This window comes from Pituophis catenifer, unplaced genomic scaffold (assembly GCF_029215685.1).
Source record: "Pituophis catenifer annectens isolate HBS135680 unplaced genomic scaffold, rPitCat1.0.hap2 SCAF_3, whole genome shotgun sequence".
NCBI lineage: Eukaryota > Metazoa > Chordata > Lepidosauria > Squamata > Colubridae > Pituophis > Pituophis catenifer.
Genome location: NW_027256883.1, coordinates 79392741 through 79410129, shown reverse-complemented (window position 1 = coordinate 79410129; position 17389 = coordinate 79392741).

Sequence of the window (17389 nt, the reverse complement as noted above, 5' to 3'; positions counted from 1 at the left end):
TGATAAAACAGGAAGAATAAAAAGTAAGTCACAGCATCTCCTCATACTTTTCTCAACCTTTCTCTTACCTGTGAAATTTGCTCTTGCCCTTCTTCTTCTTCTTCTTCTTCTTCTTCTTCTTCTTCTTCTTCTTCTTCTTCTTCTTCTTCTTCTTCTTCTTCTTCTTCTTCTTCTTCTTCTTCTTCTCCTCCTCCTCCTCCTCCTCCTCCTCCTCCTCCTCCTCCTCCTCCTCCTCCTCCTCCTTCTCCTAATTTATATGTCTTTCTTTTATTCCTCACTTCCTTGCCTACTCTACTGTTCATCACTTGCTCCATCAACTGCTTTGTTTCTTCTCACCTCTTTTCCAGGCTATGAAGTATATCCCGGTTCTGTCTTAACAGAGCAGCTAAAAGTCTATACACATGGTGACCAAACTAGATATTGCATCCCTCATGGTCAAAAACTACAAAGACAGCAGTTAGATCAGTGATTGCATGATCTCTGTAGCTGCCATATGCTAAATCAATAAATACGTGTATGGATGGGATTTCCCATCCATACACAGGACTAAGATAATGAACAGGACTTACCACCCAGAGGCCTTTCCTGACGGACATTGGTGTTTAAGCAATGTGAAAAATAAATAAATAAAATAAATAAAGCTACCAATCAAGAAATCTGTGGTTGCAATTTCAACTCTTGCATTACCTCATTAGTTTTATATAAGTGAAACCCCAGGGATGTGATAAAATTTAGGAATAATTAACAGGGTTAACATTTGATACAAATTGGTAGTTTGCCAGGAAGATGTGATAGGGAAAAAAAAGTGAAAAGTGAAAGTTGGAAAGGGAGGAAAATATGAAGTTTCAAAAATAAACTAGAAGTCAAAGGCAGAGATAAACTGCTGCAGTTAGACACAGTGGAGTTGGAAAGGGGATTAGAGCTAGGCATCTCCAAAAAAAAAAAAAAAGGAATCGCTCTTTTTCCCATGAATTGAAACTAAATGCATTGAGAGAAATGTATGGCTCAGAAAGGAAGGAGTTATGTCAAGAGGGTAAAAGACAGGTAGCTTGAAAGAAGCATCCTGAAGATAAAGATGAAATAAAGAACAGAATGAAGAACTTTTTTCCCTTTGAATGAGAGTAGAAAGTGAATTCATAAGTAAGCAAAGAAGGAAAAAGGAAAAACAGAGCAACCAAATATTGTTTTATCTTTTGTATTGTGGAGAAACTAAGGCATTGAATGGCCTGGGTGGGCATCACGTGGATATTTGGATGGCCCCAAACAAGATTGCTTTCCCCAATGCATTTAAAAACCCAGAAGTTGAGTCAGATGCAGCAAGATAATGCTGAAATCAACCAAGCAAAAGGATTAAATCCATAATATTGAGAATATCTCATTTACATTTTAGTAATAATATTTTTTTTTCAAGTTTTCCTTGGTTTGTGTAATTTGTTAGGCTAGATGACAGCCTTGGAATCTAGGATGAATATTCAGATTGATCAATAAAAGCACTGTCAAGGAAGAAGAGAGCCTGAAAAACATCATTGCTCTTCTCAACACCGCAGTCTTGTGTCATCCGAAAAGCAGATCAAATAGAGTGACAGAAAGGAGGAAAAACAGATTTTGAAAACCACAGAGTTAAATGGAACTATTACAGTTCATGCAAAACAAACTGCTGAAGAAAAAAAAAATGCCTTGCTGAGATCAGAGCTGCTTTCGATATTGTAAGGATCAGTATTCTGTTGCCAGCCAGCCAGTTGCCTTTAGAAACTCAGAAACAAGCCAGATGCCCACAGATCTGTTGTTTATCTCTAACATTAATTTAGGTACTTGTTCTACTTAGTTGTCATAAATGTGAGCCACTACTGGACATGTCTTCCAGGAATTTAAATACCATAGAGTAAAATTTATTTCCTATCAGTTGACATTATTTCAGCATGAATGTGTCCTGTGTCCATGCTACAAGTAGGGTTTTGACAGTCCAAGGAATTAGATACTAGGTTGAAGTCTTTCTTTATATTTATTTTATACAGTCATCTCTAGATCTGTATTGTCATCTCATGCTGGAAATAATCATTGATAGGGTTTAAGGTTTCTCAGAAACCAGGCAAAAAAATTATAAATCTACATTGAACAGAAAACTCTGTTTCTTTCAGCACTGGATTAATCAAATTTCAGGATTCATTGGGAGTTTTCATTTGTTATTTTTATATCTGATTGCAATCCAAGTTATTTCCCAGATTATCAACACTTCCATATATATTGTAGCATACTGTGATATGAATTTCTCCTAATGTTTCCTCTTTGCATACAGTGTTGCCATATATAAGTACATTTATGTTTGTTGTTTTCTATGGATGCAGTTTTCAATAATTGAAGTATACAGTTTTAATTTAAAAGAGATTAAAATACTGGTTTGCAATTATATCATTGAACCACAAGGTGCTTAATAAAAACAAAAAAAAATGGGTGTGTATGAATAAAAAACAATGGAAAGAATATAAAAGAAAAATATTGGTCCAATGGCAATAGTTACTCACAAATACCCAGCTGTTGTCTAAATAAAGTCCAGCTACACTTTCCTCAGAAGGGGAGAATCAAGTGAGAAGATCCTATGCTGATTCAGCACAATGTTGGTCATTAGATCTCAACATCTGAATTTATCACAGAGGTTAATTTTCTGTGATTTAGTCTCAACATGTTTAAAATTTTATGTAGTGTAAAAATAGGAAATTAGGCCTGATAGGTAGGGAGATGGGGGGAGAGAGGGGGGGATGATATAGATAGATAGATAGATAGATAGATAGATAGATAGATAGATAGATAGATAGATAGATAGATAGATGATGATAGATAGATAGATAGATAGATAGATAGATAGATAGATAGATAGATAGATAGATAGATGATAGATAGATAGACAGATGCATTTAGAGTTTCTTCAAGGATTATATAAATATGATAAATAAAGATAAAAATGTGATAAATATGAAGAAAACAGATTTCTCTACTTTCACTCACTGCAGAGCACTTCTTTCTTTGATGAACGAATTGCTAGGATAAGATTGATACTGGCTTACTTTTTGGAACATTTCCATAATTCCTATGCTCTTTTGGATGCCCTGGAAAGGAACCTGAATTCAGATTGAAGGACCTTTGAACTTTGAACTAACACAAAGTTTTTCTGTCAGGACTGTTGGAGACTGTTTGTAGAGTATTATTGCTGCTGACACCATTTTCAGTTTTGAGTTAGGGAAGGTCAAACCTGGCATGAGGAAATCAAGGCAAATATCACACCATTTCAAATGTGTGAGGTTAAAAGTCAATCTCTTTTAGTGAACAACTAAAGATTCTTCACATCCCTCCTTCCTCCACACATTCAATTTAAGACTCTGATTAACACCAAACTCCTAGCTTTGTAATATTGTCCTCAAATCCTTGCAAAACCTATTATTAATCACAAGCATTTTCCCGTAGTCTGCAGGACACACAAAACCAACATCAAGCTGAAAAGAACTCTATCATGTTGAATGGTCATTAAATTGCCTCCTAGCTGCCTCTCTGGTTTCAGTTCATTTTTAAAAATGATGTATTTTTGGTAAGATGCAATGTAAGTACCTTAGACAAAGGCCTACTAAAAGCCCTTTCACTGAATGCATCCTATGAGGCTATTTATTGTGATCAAAACCACTGTTGCTCTTTAACAATGCATCTTTGTAGAACAATGCTTTTGTTAAAATTTAGGAAAGAACTGAATTCTGGCATGACTTCAAAAGCTTCAGAAGACAAAAGTTCAAAAGATTCAGCAAATCCAAAGCCATACACAAGTTCTCTTAGTTAATACTCATATTTCAACAACATGACATCGAAGTTGGAAAGCAAACAAGTGAAAGTGGCTTGGAAAAATTATTTAAACTTAATTTTAATGCTACATCAGGTGATAGCCATTAATATATCCTGGATCCCATGAAAAACTGCAATATTTAAGTCCAAGCATATTAAGGGAGTTTCTCTAGCTCCACATCCTGTCTTCCACTAGAGTTTCTTCCTACTCTAGTGAATATTCAAAGCAGATAACCACAATTTTTAAAAATGAAAAAGTTATTATCAATTTCAATTCCATTTTCGTTCCAGCATATAGAAGAACACAAGGTAATAAAAACTGTACAGGGGTCCAAGTTTCTTTTCCCCCTTTCTAAAAACTATGAGAGACACAGTGGCTCAGTGGCTAAGATGCTGAGCTTGTTGATCAAAAGGTTGGCAGTTCAGCGGTTCGAATCCCTAGTGCCGCGAAACGGGGTGAGCTCCTGTTACTTGTCCCAGCTTCTGCCAACCTAGCAGTTCAAAAGCATGTAAAAAATTGGTGGGAAAGTAACAGTGATCCATGCACCTTTGGCGTTTAATCATGCCAGCCACATGACCACAGAGATGTCTTCGGACATCAGTGGCTCTTCGGCTTTGAAACAGAGATGAGCACCTCCCCCTAGAGTCAGGAATAACTAGCACATATGTGCGAGGGGAACCTTTATCTTAAAAACTATATCTTGTTGGTACATTTTTTGTTTGTTTACAATTTCCCTGAAAATATGTATGACACACCCTTGTGCCCTTTTATAAAAGAATTGCAATAATTAACTAGGCTGTATGGAAAAGAAATAAAAATAATATAGCATTGGAAAGATGAGTTCTTTCATAATGGATTGGCAAAATCTGGAAAACCATACCCATCACCAGATAGTAATTCATCAGGAGAATGCTGTTATTTGCAAGCAACTTATCAAATGAGTTTCAAAGGGTAAAAGTGAAACTAGATTAGTTTAAGTAACAGATTTTTTTTTTAAGCATTATGTTTCTCAACCCTTTACAATGAATGTTTTAATGAATTTGGAATATCTCTGAGCTTTCTTAGTTCAGATTTCTTTCCCCCAGATATTGATAGTGCTACAATCATGGCCATATCACTATTTCTGATAACAAGACTAGACAACCAACAGACCAAAGTCTGTATGCAGCTTTTGGATTCACTTTTTTGTGGACATCATAATCTCATTTAGCTATGATTGCTGAAAACAGACACTACAGTTTTCTGCCATTTTAAGTTAGCAGAAAGATTAAAATTATTTCATAAGCCCTGACAAACATATACCATAAATAAAAGGAAAGAATCTCCTGCAAATCTTTCCTTAACTCAAATCTCATATTTGTGTCCTTCTACCCTTCAAAAATGTTAATTACAACACGCTCTAATGCTTATATAGAATTTCAGCCCAACACTATTTTCTTGTTACCTCCAAATTATTATTTGGTCAAAAATCTTCTGTGTAGAGATTGCAATGAAATCTTTTTATCAGATATGTGGAAGGGGGAAAAACTCTATTTGATTTTTTTCCCCACTACATTAAATTGCATTACAACTATCTGATAGGGCTTTGCAAAAAAAATAAAAAAATACCTGTAGTTGAAGGCCAATATATGATTTGGAATATACTGTATATTAGCAATGCAGTCAGGAGCACCTTTAGTTGTGTCTTTTTCTGGGCTCATACAGCTTCCTTTCACGGGTATCATGGGAAAGGATATGTTGGTTTAAGGAGTTCCCACCAAGTGCTATATGAGTACCCATATGTCTTCTGATTCATTGCCCTTCAAATCAGAATTTGGGCATAGCCCTATTCATAATACAATACCCATGAAGCAAAACACTTGTGGAGAAAAAAGTGGTTTATTACACAATAGGGCAGGAAAACATTTTTATAATGTTTTATAATTTAGGAATCAAAGGATAGGTTTACCTTTATGAGGAGATTTCTTTAAGGGAACCAAGTGCCTTAAATCAGTTTGGACTATGGGGAAAAGTAAAAGGTGACAAAGGAGAATTTCTGTTGAGAAGAAAAATTAAAGGGATTCTGGAATTACATTGTTTAATTTGTGCCAGACATGTAGCAAGGCTTAGATGTGGTTGAAGTCTCTCAGACATTTGATAAGATTTGGTCAGATAAGAATTTTTACGACAGACTGGAAGCTCTGTTAAGCAGTTAATTGCCCTGTGTCAGCAGGATACAGTTCATTGTTACAGCCACTGCTGCTTAAACCATTGCTTTTTCTCCTTCTCTGTATTTCATTGGATGCTTTGCCCTATACTTCATGACTTTGAGCTGGGTGTTGTTCGTTATTGACACAACTGATATTGTGGCTCTGGTATAGCTCACCATATCACAGGATCTCAAAAAGAGGACAAGCAACATTTTCTTTGGTATAACCACTCAAAGGCTTCAGCTGGTGCAGAATGCGGCCACGCGGGTTGTGATGGGAGCGTCCCGACACTCCCATGTTACACCCCTCCTGCACGACTTGCATTGGTTACCGGTTGCCCTTCGGGTGAGATTCAAGGTGCTGGTTATTACCTACAAAGCCCTTCATGGCCTAGGCCCGGGATATTTGTCAGACTCCCTGCAGCCAGCGACAATCCCCAATCGCCCGGTGCGTTCCCACAGACAGGGCCTCCTCAGGGTGCCGTCAGCCAGACAGTGTTGGTTGGCGACCCCCAGGGGGAGAGCTTTCTTTGTGGACACATCCATCCTCTGGAATCAACTTCCTTTGGAGATCCGGATGGCCCTTGACCTTCGCTCCTTCGGCCACGATTTGAAGACCTAGTTGTTCTGCAGCCTGGACTGAGGGGGGGGGGGGTTAATGAATTTTAAATTGGGATTTTAATTTTATATTGCTTTTAATGAGAAATTATGCATTTTTACTGTTGTGAGCTGCCCTGCCGTCCTTGGAGATAGGGCGGCATATAAATTGCATAAATAAATTGCATAAATAAATTGCATAAATTGCATAAATTGCATAAATTGCATAAATTGCATAAATAAATAAATAAATAAATAAATAAATAACAAAATCTCAAGAATGAACTCATGTCATTTATTTTATTGCTTGCTTATTAATTAATTAATTACACAGGCTTCTATGTTACTCTGACCTGTCAACACTGAGCAGCTTAGGAATCTCAATTTAGTAATGAAAGATAAAACCATATAATAACCGTCCCTCCAAAAATACATCCACTTTTCCCCAGGATACTATTTCAGGAAAGCAGAATGGTCAACTTGTCAGGGATAATTCACCAAGGCACAACTCACCACAACCAACTTGTCATGGCCAACTTGCTACAACCAACTTGTCAGGGACAACTCACCACAGCCAATTTGCCATGGCCAACTCATCATGGTCAACTTGCTACAGGCAACTTGCCAGGGATAACTCACCATGGGACATCTCACCACAGCCAACTCACCACAGCCAACTCACCATGGCCAAGTCATCATGGCCAACTCACCATGGCCAATTCATCATGGCCAACTCACCATGACCAACTTGCCAGGGTCAACTTGCCACAGCCAACTCACCATGGGACAACTCCACATGGGACAATTCAACAAATACAAAAGTTATATTAATTTCAATGGAACTGTGGCCAATAATGGTAAAATAAAAAGTCAATTCAGAAATACAAGAGCTACAATAATTTAGATGAAAACATGGTCACCAATAATAAAAGTAACTGGGTGAAACAATATAGCACTGAATTGTCCACAGTGAGTTGTCCTATTTCAAATTGGCCACAGTGAGTTGACCATGGTGAGTTGGCTGCAGTGAGCTGTCCTAAACCCCAGAGAGTGATCAGTCATGGATCCTTGGTGCTGTCTGAGCTTGATTATTTGCTGGCAGACATCTCATTACCTGGCTAGTTAATATTGTTAGTGCTGATGATATTAACTAAGGACTCTACAGTTCAACCTTGAGCTGCATATATTCTTTTCTATTGTAGTGGTCAATCATCCATTCTCTCTCTGTAGAGAATGTTAATATTTCAGACATTTGCATAATGTCTGAAATATTAACAGGAACCAGACTTATATCTCGGTGAATGTTATGAAAGAAAGGACCCATCTCTAAATACTCTTCACTCCTGAGTCCTTAATGTTGGGATTTGTTTGGTCTAGATGTAGAGAACAAGCTCTTCGTTTTTCACTTAACTTTTGTCATATTCTGATTTTTAAGGGAAGAAAATCAGCTTATAGCAATAAATAGTTTCATGTCAGAAATAAAGCTTTTAATGAAGAGGAGTGATAATTGTTTTCAGGACACTACAATGTTTTAATAAGGATAATGTAGAATAAATGTTCAAACTTTACTGTGATGAAAGTTCAACATAAGAATGCCATGTCCCACTCACTTCCAAGACTGAAGCAAAGTGTGTTAAAAAATGGCACTTTTCAATGTTTGTAACATTGCTCATTTAAAAAAAATCATTGTCTTTTCATTCTTTGAAATGTCACATACTCACCCACACACACAAAGAGAAATACTTTTAATAATTTTCTCTTTAGACAGTTCAAAATTGTCTTCATTTCTATTTCAAATGTGAGTTACACTGATCCAGTCATAAAGGCTGGGAGTCTTTGGACTTTGTCAAGCTGTTTAATTTTCTTTCATTGTTGATTTGCAAATGGAGATAGTTAGAAATCTGTTCTTCTTTCTTCCATGTTAGGATTTCACTCTGGAACTTCTCAGCTTTCTCTTCCTCTTTCCTTATACTTCAGGTGAGCAACCTCAAATTTCCTTTAAACCCTTGACAGCATTTGAGAAGTAACTTTCCTTCATAAATCTTTCATTACCTTCCAGTCGGGTGGGTTCTAATTTTTTTTACTACCGGTTCTGCGGGCGTAGTTTATTTTGTGGGCATGGCTTGATGATCATGTGACAATTCTTTAGGATTTAGCAGAGGTACTGGTCTACCAGGCCTTTAACTGCTTGCAGAGCTGTACCGGTCTACTCATTTGTTTTTGGAGGCACCGGTCTACTCATTTGTTTATGGAGGCATTGGTCTACCCATTTATTTTTGCAGGCACTGGTCTACTCATTTGTTTTTGGAAGCACCGGTTTACCACCACACTGCCTTTTAATACTGATCAGCTGTAGGGTGGCCCTTTGAAGCCCCGTGGCAAGAGTTTAGACAGTTTTTTCCTTCAGCTGGGACTCAGGAGGCAGCAATAGATTGGGGGTGGGGCCAAATAAAAGGTAAGAATAATGCAGGGGGGCGGGGAAGTGGGGGGGCAGAACCAGTTCGGTGACATCATATCATCACCGCTACTGGCTCGGTGGAACCGGGCGGAACTGGGAGGAACCCACCACTGCTTCCAGTGGTAAACATATTAGAAAAAACCCACTTTTTCTAAATCCAAATACCACAGAAGCCTTTACTTTGTACTATGTGACAAAATATCACATATAATTTAGATAGACAAGATTAAGAAAAAAAAAGTATTTTGTCTCAGCATAGAGGTACATTAGCATACCCTTTGTAATGTGAATTCATGTTCAATTGTAATAAAGCTTTGTAATTCTAAACCAAGTGATGAGGTGAGAATATTTATAAAAGGTCTTTATTCAGTACTATTGTTAAATTTAATAAAACTGTCATGTATAATATTTGTTACTTTGAAGACTAAATTATGAGATCTGGCAGCTTATTCATTTACAACTTCTGTGTTAACAAATAGTGGATGTCTGTAGATGGAATATACAGAGTATAGCTAGAGAAAGGGTAATACATGTTGTACAACAGTCAATTTATATACAAGTCCGTGGCAGAGATGGCAGAAACCAAGTTTAAGGAGGTATTCTTGGCTCCTAAGTAGATCTTGCAGGTCTCTTGTTTATTACATCACCCTGTGTACACATTGAAAACAGCCTCCTTTGTTCAAAGACTACTTTGTAAAAAAATGGTACAACATTTGGTTGTTATTAATGTCCTTCCATTGTTGTCTGTAGTGATACAGAAAGAAACCCATGCTGGGTTTTGTTGGAGAGAATCAATTGAGGTTTTGAATCACAAGCCAATCATTCCTCTGCCAATTCCTCCAGAAAAGATAAAAATGTATGCCATCTTTAGAGTGGGCATGTTTATTTTTTTCTGCATTTGAATGCAATGGAGGAAAAAATGGGAAAAGAATCAAGATAAAGAAAACTGACTAGATTTATTAGCTTACTGGCTGATAGCTTTGTCCAGGTATTTATTTATCCCAATCCTGTATTAGACAGAAAGAGCAACTTCACCCTGAACCCTGATTTCATTGAGAATTAAATTGGTTAAAAATGTTTTCCCTGTGCCCCCAGAAGGGCCAAGTAAAATGATACCATCTTGTTGTTTTGCTAGCTGATCCATGATCATTTGGTATGCTTTTTTCTGATCTTGATTTAGAAGTGGCTTCTTGTCTGTGATATATGCACTAAACTGTCTGACATTGTAGTTCTTTTCTCATATGTAATCTGTGTGAAATACGTCGTGGTGCAGACAGGCTGAGTTGCAGTAATGTTTTATTGATCATGGCCATACATTTGTCCTCAAGAATAATCAAAGCTTTGTTGAAAATGTCCAGACCAAACATAATTTCTAATGTTGGATTTTCCCCCTTACCAGAGGGAGCCCCTTGTGGAGTACTGTGAAGCCATTACCATAGCAACTCCACTGTGCTGCACAGTAGAATCCATTTAAAGGCAGTACAATAGAAGCCATTTTAAGGCACAACAGGCTATTCCTTAACAGAACACCTCCCCCTCTGAGGGGTGTTAGGGGTGTCCTATCTCCACAATATTTGTTTCCAAAGAGTAAGTCATCTGTGTACCAAGTTTGGTTGAAATTGCTTGAGGCGTTCCAGAGTTCTGCTGGAACATACACACACACAGCCATAGATAGATAGATAGATAGATAGATAGATAGATAGATAGATAGATAGATAGATAGATAGATAGATAGGATAGGATACAGATATATTGTATATAAATACAGCAATAAATCAACCAATTGATTAATTAATCATACACTTCTATACTGCCCTGATTGGCAGAAAAGCACAAGGTAATGGCTTATTAGTTTTAGTAACTATTACCAACTAGATTAGGATTCACACACCACATGAAGCCTGTGATTTTTCACCAGAGTTTTAGGCACATTAATAGCTAGATCAACATTATGTGTAGCCTTGCTTAGAAGCCATTTTTTCCTTTTTTTTCCCTTCCCCCCCCTCTTTTCTTTGAAAGCGACAAAGTCTTTAAAGATGTTAATTTAAAATCTCTGAGTTGCCAGACAAAGTAGTTTTTTCCCTTTGTTCTTTTCCCTCCACAATCTCCGTTCCTAGCAGTTAATAGGCAGCTAATCCACTCTCCCAGCGCAAAGTTCTCAAACACTTTTGTTTCAGGCTTTCACTTTCAAAGCCCTGACAAAGACGCCATCTTCCGTCTTCAGCTCAGGATTCAGATCGAAACAAAGTAACTTTGGAGTTAAGCTCTGTATTTTTAAGGCTTGTTCTCTTGTTTTCCACTCTGCCTGTGCTTGGGATCAGTCAAACTCACGTTTTAAAAACAGGATCGGATCGCGGCTTCTCGCCCTGCTTTTGCAGGGACGTCCTGGCTCCAGAGCTGCTTGGCGGGCTGTCTGAGGAGCTCACACCCTCCAAGCCTCTGGAAATGATCCAGAGAGCTTTTGGGGGGCTCTACTCTCGTCCATGGCTCTCCTCTCCTTCTTTTCCTGAAGGAGAGTTTTTTCAGCCGTTTGACAGCTGATTTGCGTTGTCAAAACAGCTTTTATGGACACACAGGGCTGGCGGTCATAAATGACCATCCCACGGAGCCTGTGGTGCCAGCAGGAAGTCTGACAAACTATTTTAGGACTTTAGGGATATGTGCTTCCAGTATATCTGCAAAATCCTCTTACCATCTTTATAAGGCATATAAAAGCTATTTGAAGATTGATAATGATGGCAACAGATCTTTGCCTTGCCATTTCTTCAGAAATGAAGCATTATAGAGTCTCCTGCTGATGGATGTGCTAAATCTTTTAGTCTTGCTGTAATTATTCTTAATTCTTTCAAACAAGTGTGAAAACACACATTGAAAATAGTTACAAAAAGAATTTTGAAAATTATTCCTACTGATACAAAATCTTAGTTCAATTTAAGCAAAGTCCTTATTTCTTATAAAATAAATTACAAGGAAAAGTCGCCAAAAAACTGCTAGAATTTGTGTTTCAAGTACATCAGATATTGTATACTGTAAAACAGCCATGTTTGTATTTTTTTAATAAAATCAAGATTAAATTAATTAAATCAAATTAGATTAAGCCCTCTGTATATTACAAATGAGAAAGAGATGAAATTAATTAAAATGGGCATAAATTAAATTGAGATGAATTAAGCAATAAATAATACTTATTGCTGATTTAAAGCAAAAACACAGACCTTCAAATAGTACTAGAATTCTTTGTCATACAAAGAAAAGAAAAATTAAAGAAAAATTTAAAAGCAGTTCATTCAGCTGAATTGTCTGTGATAATGGTAATTCTGGAAAGAAGCGCCTGCTAACACACCATCTTGATAGTAAGGTACCGATCCTTCATTAATTACTGCGTAATTAATCTATAAATCTAGGTAAAGGTAAAGGTAAAGGTTCCCCTCACACATATGTGCTAGTCGTTCCCAACTCTAGGGGGACAGTGCTCATCTTTGTTTCAAAGCCGAAGAGCCAGCACTGTCCAAAGACATCTCTGTGGTCATGTGGCTGGCATGACTAAATGTCAATGGCGCACAGAACATTGTTACCTTCCCAGCAAAGGTAGTCCCTATTTTTCTACTTGCATTTTTTATGTGCTTTTGAACTGCTAGGTTGTCAGAAGCTGGGGCAAGTAACGGGAGCTCACTCCGTTACGTGGCACTAGAGATTCGAACCGCTGAACTGCTGACCTTTTGATCGACAAGCTCAGTGTCTTAACCACTGAGCCACTGCATCCCTCCTATAAATGTAAGGGTGATGCAAAAAGTCATCTTACCCACTTTCTACCAAAACATTCCCAGATGGGAAAAATATAGGAAGAATTTCATGCTTTTCTTTAACATCCCACTGAACTTCCTTGAAATCGTAATTTGAAATGATCCTTAGCAATAGGATATGCATATATTTTTTTTTTGTGTGTGTTGTTGTTGTAGTAGTAGTATAAGAAACCTGTACATTTGTCATTACTTATGTTAATGGCTGACAGCACTGAAGCTCTGTCTGATGAGTCAAAAAACACTTAATGCCATTCCCCCCCCTCCATGTAAGCATGACCTTGGAATTACAAGCCCTGCTTCCCGCACATTACTGATGTTATTTAAAGTGACAAAGATTCAGGTCAGAAAAACCTGCACACATATACCACCTATGTGTTTCTGTTCTCATGAGTCAGGATCTTGCATTATAACAGTTTCTTTCCCGCAAACATTCATGGGATCTGGAGGATAGCTAACATTAGAAGAAAACTCCTGCGGTTTGCATTTCATATTCATCATGCTTATGTAGGTCTAGAGCAGTGGTGGGTTTCAAATTTTTTTACTACCGGTTCTGTGGGTGTGGCTTGGTGGGTGTGGCAGGGGAAGGATACTGTAAAATCTCCATTCCCACCTCACTCCAGGGGAAGGATACTGCAAAATTCCCATTTCCTCCCGGTCAGCTGGGACGTGGGAGGCAGAGAATAGATGGGGTGGGGGTAGTCAGACTTTTTACTACCAGTTCTCCGAACTACTCAAAATTTCCGCTACCGGTTCTCCAGAACTGGTCAGAACCTGCTGAAACTCACTTCTGGTCTAGAGTAACATTCTGATGGGGTTTCTGGAAAGAACAAGGCCAATATAAAGTATATTAAGAAGGCTACATTAACACAAAGGCTAAAAGCTTAGTGTCTCTTTCTACCTGCTGTGGTCTTTGTCCACTGATGGGAATTATAGTGAATGTGATTGGATGCCTTGGGGAGGGATGGGAGATGCAAAATAAAATATAGGGGCAAACAAACACAAATCCCAAAGGCTGACTGTTCTCCCCCCCCCCCACAAAAAAAAATCACATTTATATAATTTATAGGCTAAATAGAATAAACGTGAAGGGTTTAGAAAAAGAAATAAATAGATCATTCTAAAAGAATGCAGCTGGAGTTAAGAGGTATTGAGCAGATAGAGTAGGAGCCCTGGTTCACCTGAATCTCCTAACTCCTGGGAATGTGTTGAATTTTTGTCCAATGTCCTCCGTATTTTGAAATAATTTTATTGTGTATTTTTCTAGCTAGAACTCTTGATAGTTACGGAGTACAGAACTCTATCTTCACATACAGAGTTGCCTCTTTGACGTCTGTAGCAAAATATTCCTCAGTAATAAAACAAGTTGATAATCTTCTTGTGGTTGAGATAAGGATAATATCTTCCATAAAGTAAGCAGCAAGGAGGCCAGGATCATTTAGGAAAGATAGTATGACATGTAGCTTTCACATTTTCAATGGTTTATTTTATAAAGTTAATTTGCATAATTAAATCCCTTCTCTTTGCAAATAAGCTTTTGTTTCAGGCACATTAAGCACAGCATGATAGCTTGCAAGGAAATCAAAGTCTGAAGCTAGAACAAGGTTCCCTGTTTTAAAGACATGTAGCCATCAATTCCACACTTACATGAACACTAGAATTCATTTGTACATAATGAATAGAGTCATAGTGGAAATCTATTAAAATGCATTAAATCACTCATGTCTTTGATTTAACATCTGTCTAAAGCCTAACTTCAGAATTAAATAATTTATCATAAAATTGCATAAAAGCCCATGTAATGTAGCTATTAATGAAACATTAATTCAAAATTAATACAAAGGAACTTTTTGGCTGGCCCTGTTTCATTATCCATTTAGTGGATTGGTTAAGTCATTAAAAAAAAAACATTAAAATGTTTAAAAGTATGACTCTTTAGCGTTTGGCATGCTTCTTATATTACCAATGGTTAGTCCTTCAGAAGCTAATAATATCTGTCTTTTAGCTGTTTAGATCCATAAGCCTACCTTTCTTCATCAATTGTTCCTTTTCAGATCTTCTATTAACATAGTAATATTTATTCAGCATCAAAAAAAAAAAAATAGAGGGGCAATTCACATGTCTATGCTGAAATGTTGAAAATGGCTCTCAAGCATTTTTTGTTTTGTTTTTATTAGGAAGTATATATCTTTGGACAAACTCTATCTAAATGTAAACATTTCAAGGCACACCATAACTGCAAAATAGCTTTTGAAAACAGTAACCATCTAATTCTGTTTATCTCAGTCCTAGTGGGCAATGGCAAAAGAGCGCAGTATAATAATGAATGTAGGAAGTGGCAGCGGATAACAGAGCAAAATTTAGAGGCAGTGCTCCACTTACCACAGTTCATTTAATGACGGTTCAAAATTACAAATCTAAGTGCTATTGCTATAATGGTACTGAAAAAAAAATGACTTAGGAACATTTTTCACACTTACGACCATTGCTGTATCTCCATGGTCCTGTGATCAAAATTCAGATGTTTGGTAACCGACTCATAGTTATCAGGATTGAAGTGTCCTGGGGTCCTTTTGCAGCTTCTGACAAGTCAATGGGAAGAGTCTGATTCACTTAACAACCCTATTATTAACTTAACAATTGCAGTGACTCACTTAACAATTGTGGCAAGAAAGGTCATAAAATGGGGCAAAACTCACTTAATAACTGTCTCACTTAGCAATGGAAATGTTGGGCTCAATTGTGGCCATAAGTCAAGAACTCAGTGGTGGGTTGCCCCCGGTTCAGACCGTTTCTCAAGAACCGGTAGTAAAACCGGTGGGAGGCCCCACCCACCATCCTGGATGTCATCATCAGCGATCTGTGCGTGCGCAGAAGCTTCTGCACGTGTGCAAAAGCAAGGCATGTGTGCGAGCAAAGCAAGCGCGTGCACGCAATCCCGGTAGTAAAGATAAGTAGAACCCACCCCTGCAAGGACTGCCTGTGCTTACTTTTTAAAACAACAGTTTAATATACGCATATATTAAACAACAGTTTAATATAACATCTGCAGCAGAAGCAAGTCTTGAAACACCCCAACCCAAAAGTACAGAGCTGAACATTTTCCTTTCTTAACTTTCAGTCAAAGGGCTAGCAATGAAATATTGTGTTCTGTCCCCTCCCACGAGTGGCCTTGCAGAAGCTCAAATAACCTGGCAGTAACAAACGCAGGCTAGAGAGATTGAAACTGGCCCTTTAATAAACAGTTCAGTAGTTATTGGCAATGTTTCAAAGGTATATCAGTTCAGTAATTACTGGGCAATGTTCCAGAGGTCTTGGCAGACGGCCAGCAGGCTAATGCAGACTCCTTTCCAAAACTCAAAACTAGGAGTTCTAAACTCCAAAATGCCAACAAATTGTTCACCACGCCTTTCCGGCCCAGCCACACCCCTTTTATACTTTGTAGGGTGTGGCCCTATGTCTCCTGACCACACCTCTTGGGACGTGGCATTAGCTGTTCTCTACGACGTTTCCTACGTCTCTCTCTTGCATCCAGTAGGGGCTCCCTCTCCTTATTACCGGCCTCTGTTTCCTCCTCAATTTGGCTGGGGTCCAGAGGCACGTCAGTTCTTGCTGACTCACCAGTGAAGATGGCCCCTCTGGCACATAGCTTGTGCCAACTTCCTCCATCTCATCCTCCAAATCAGCATGCGAAGATAAATCAGCCTCTGGGGCCGGCGTCACAAAATATTGCAAACCTACCATCTTCTTTCTTATTGTTCTTAAGGCATTTTACTTACAGTTTGGAATTCATGAATATCCCAAATAATATAATATAGGAAGTTTGTTTTTGTTTTGATAAAAGAGATCACATGTTTATATCCAACATGGTTCTGCAGAAGCATTCCTCTAGAAAATTGGAACATTTTCACAACTCTCTTTTTCCTATGGCCCACTTAAATATTCCAGCCTATTCCAGATGGTAACTCTCAGGAACAAATTCAGAAAGCCACACAGAGAGCGTAGCGAGAAGGGAGAATTGAGATATATGAGAAGCTCATGTAATGCATGAGAAGATGTTTTCTCTTAGTGCAAATCTGCCATTACATCCTTTGGAAGGTGAACCCAACAGTGTTTTAATAATAATTCTGTGCATTAGAATCAATTTATTGTACAAATTATGCTCAGGATTCTCTCCTTGAGGGACAGATATAATGTTGCTCCGATGTCTAATAAATGAAAAATAACAATTAATAACAATTATGACTGTAAATGATGGGAAAGAGGTTTCTAATTATCCAATTATCTGACGTACGCAATGATTCAGGTAATTAGACAGCTCAGCTCTAAAATTTGCACCTGTAATTAATTATGTGTGCAAAAATGTTAATGATTTAATGCAATACAGGTAAGATTGCACTTATTTATTTATCATTAGTGCATGGATAATCTCAACAAAGTGAACCATGTATTTCCCCCTTCTGTTTTATAGCCAAATTATCTGAATTTATGTTATGGTGCTATAGAAAGCCTCTCTGTTT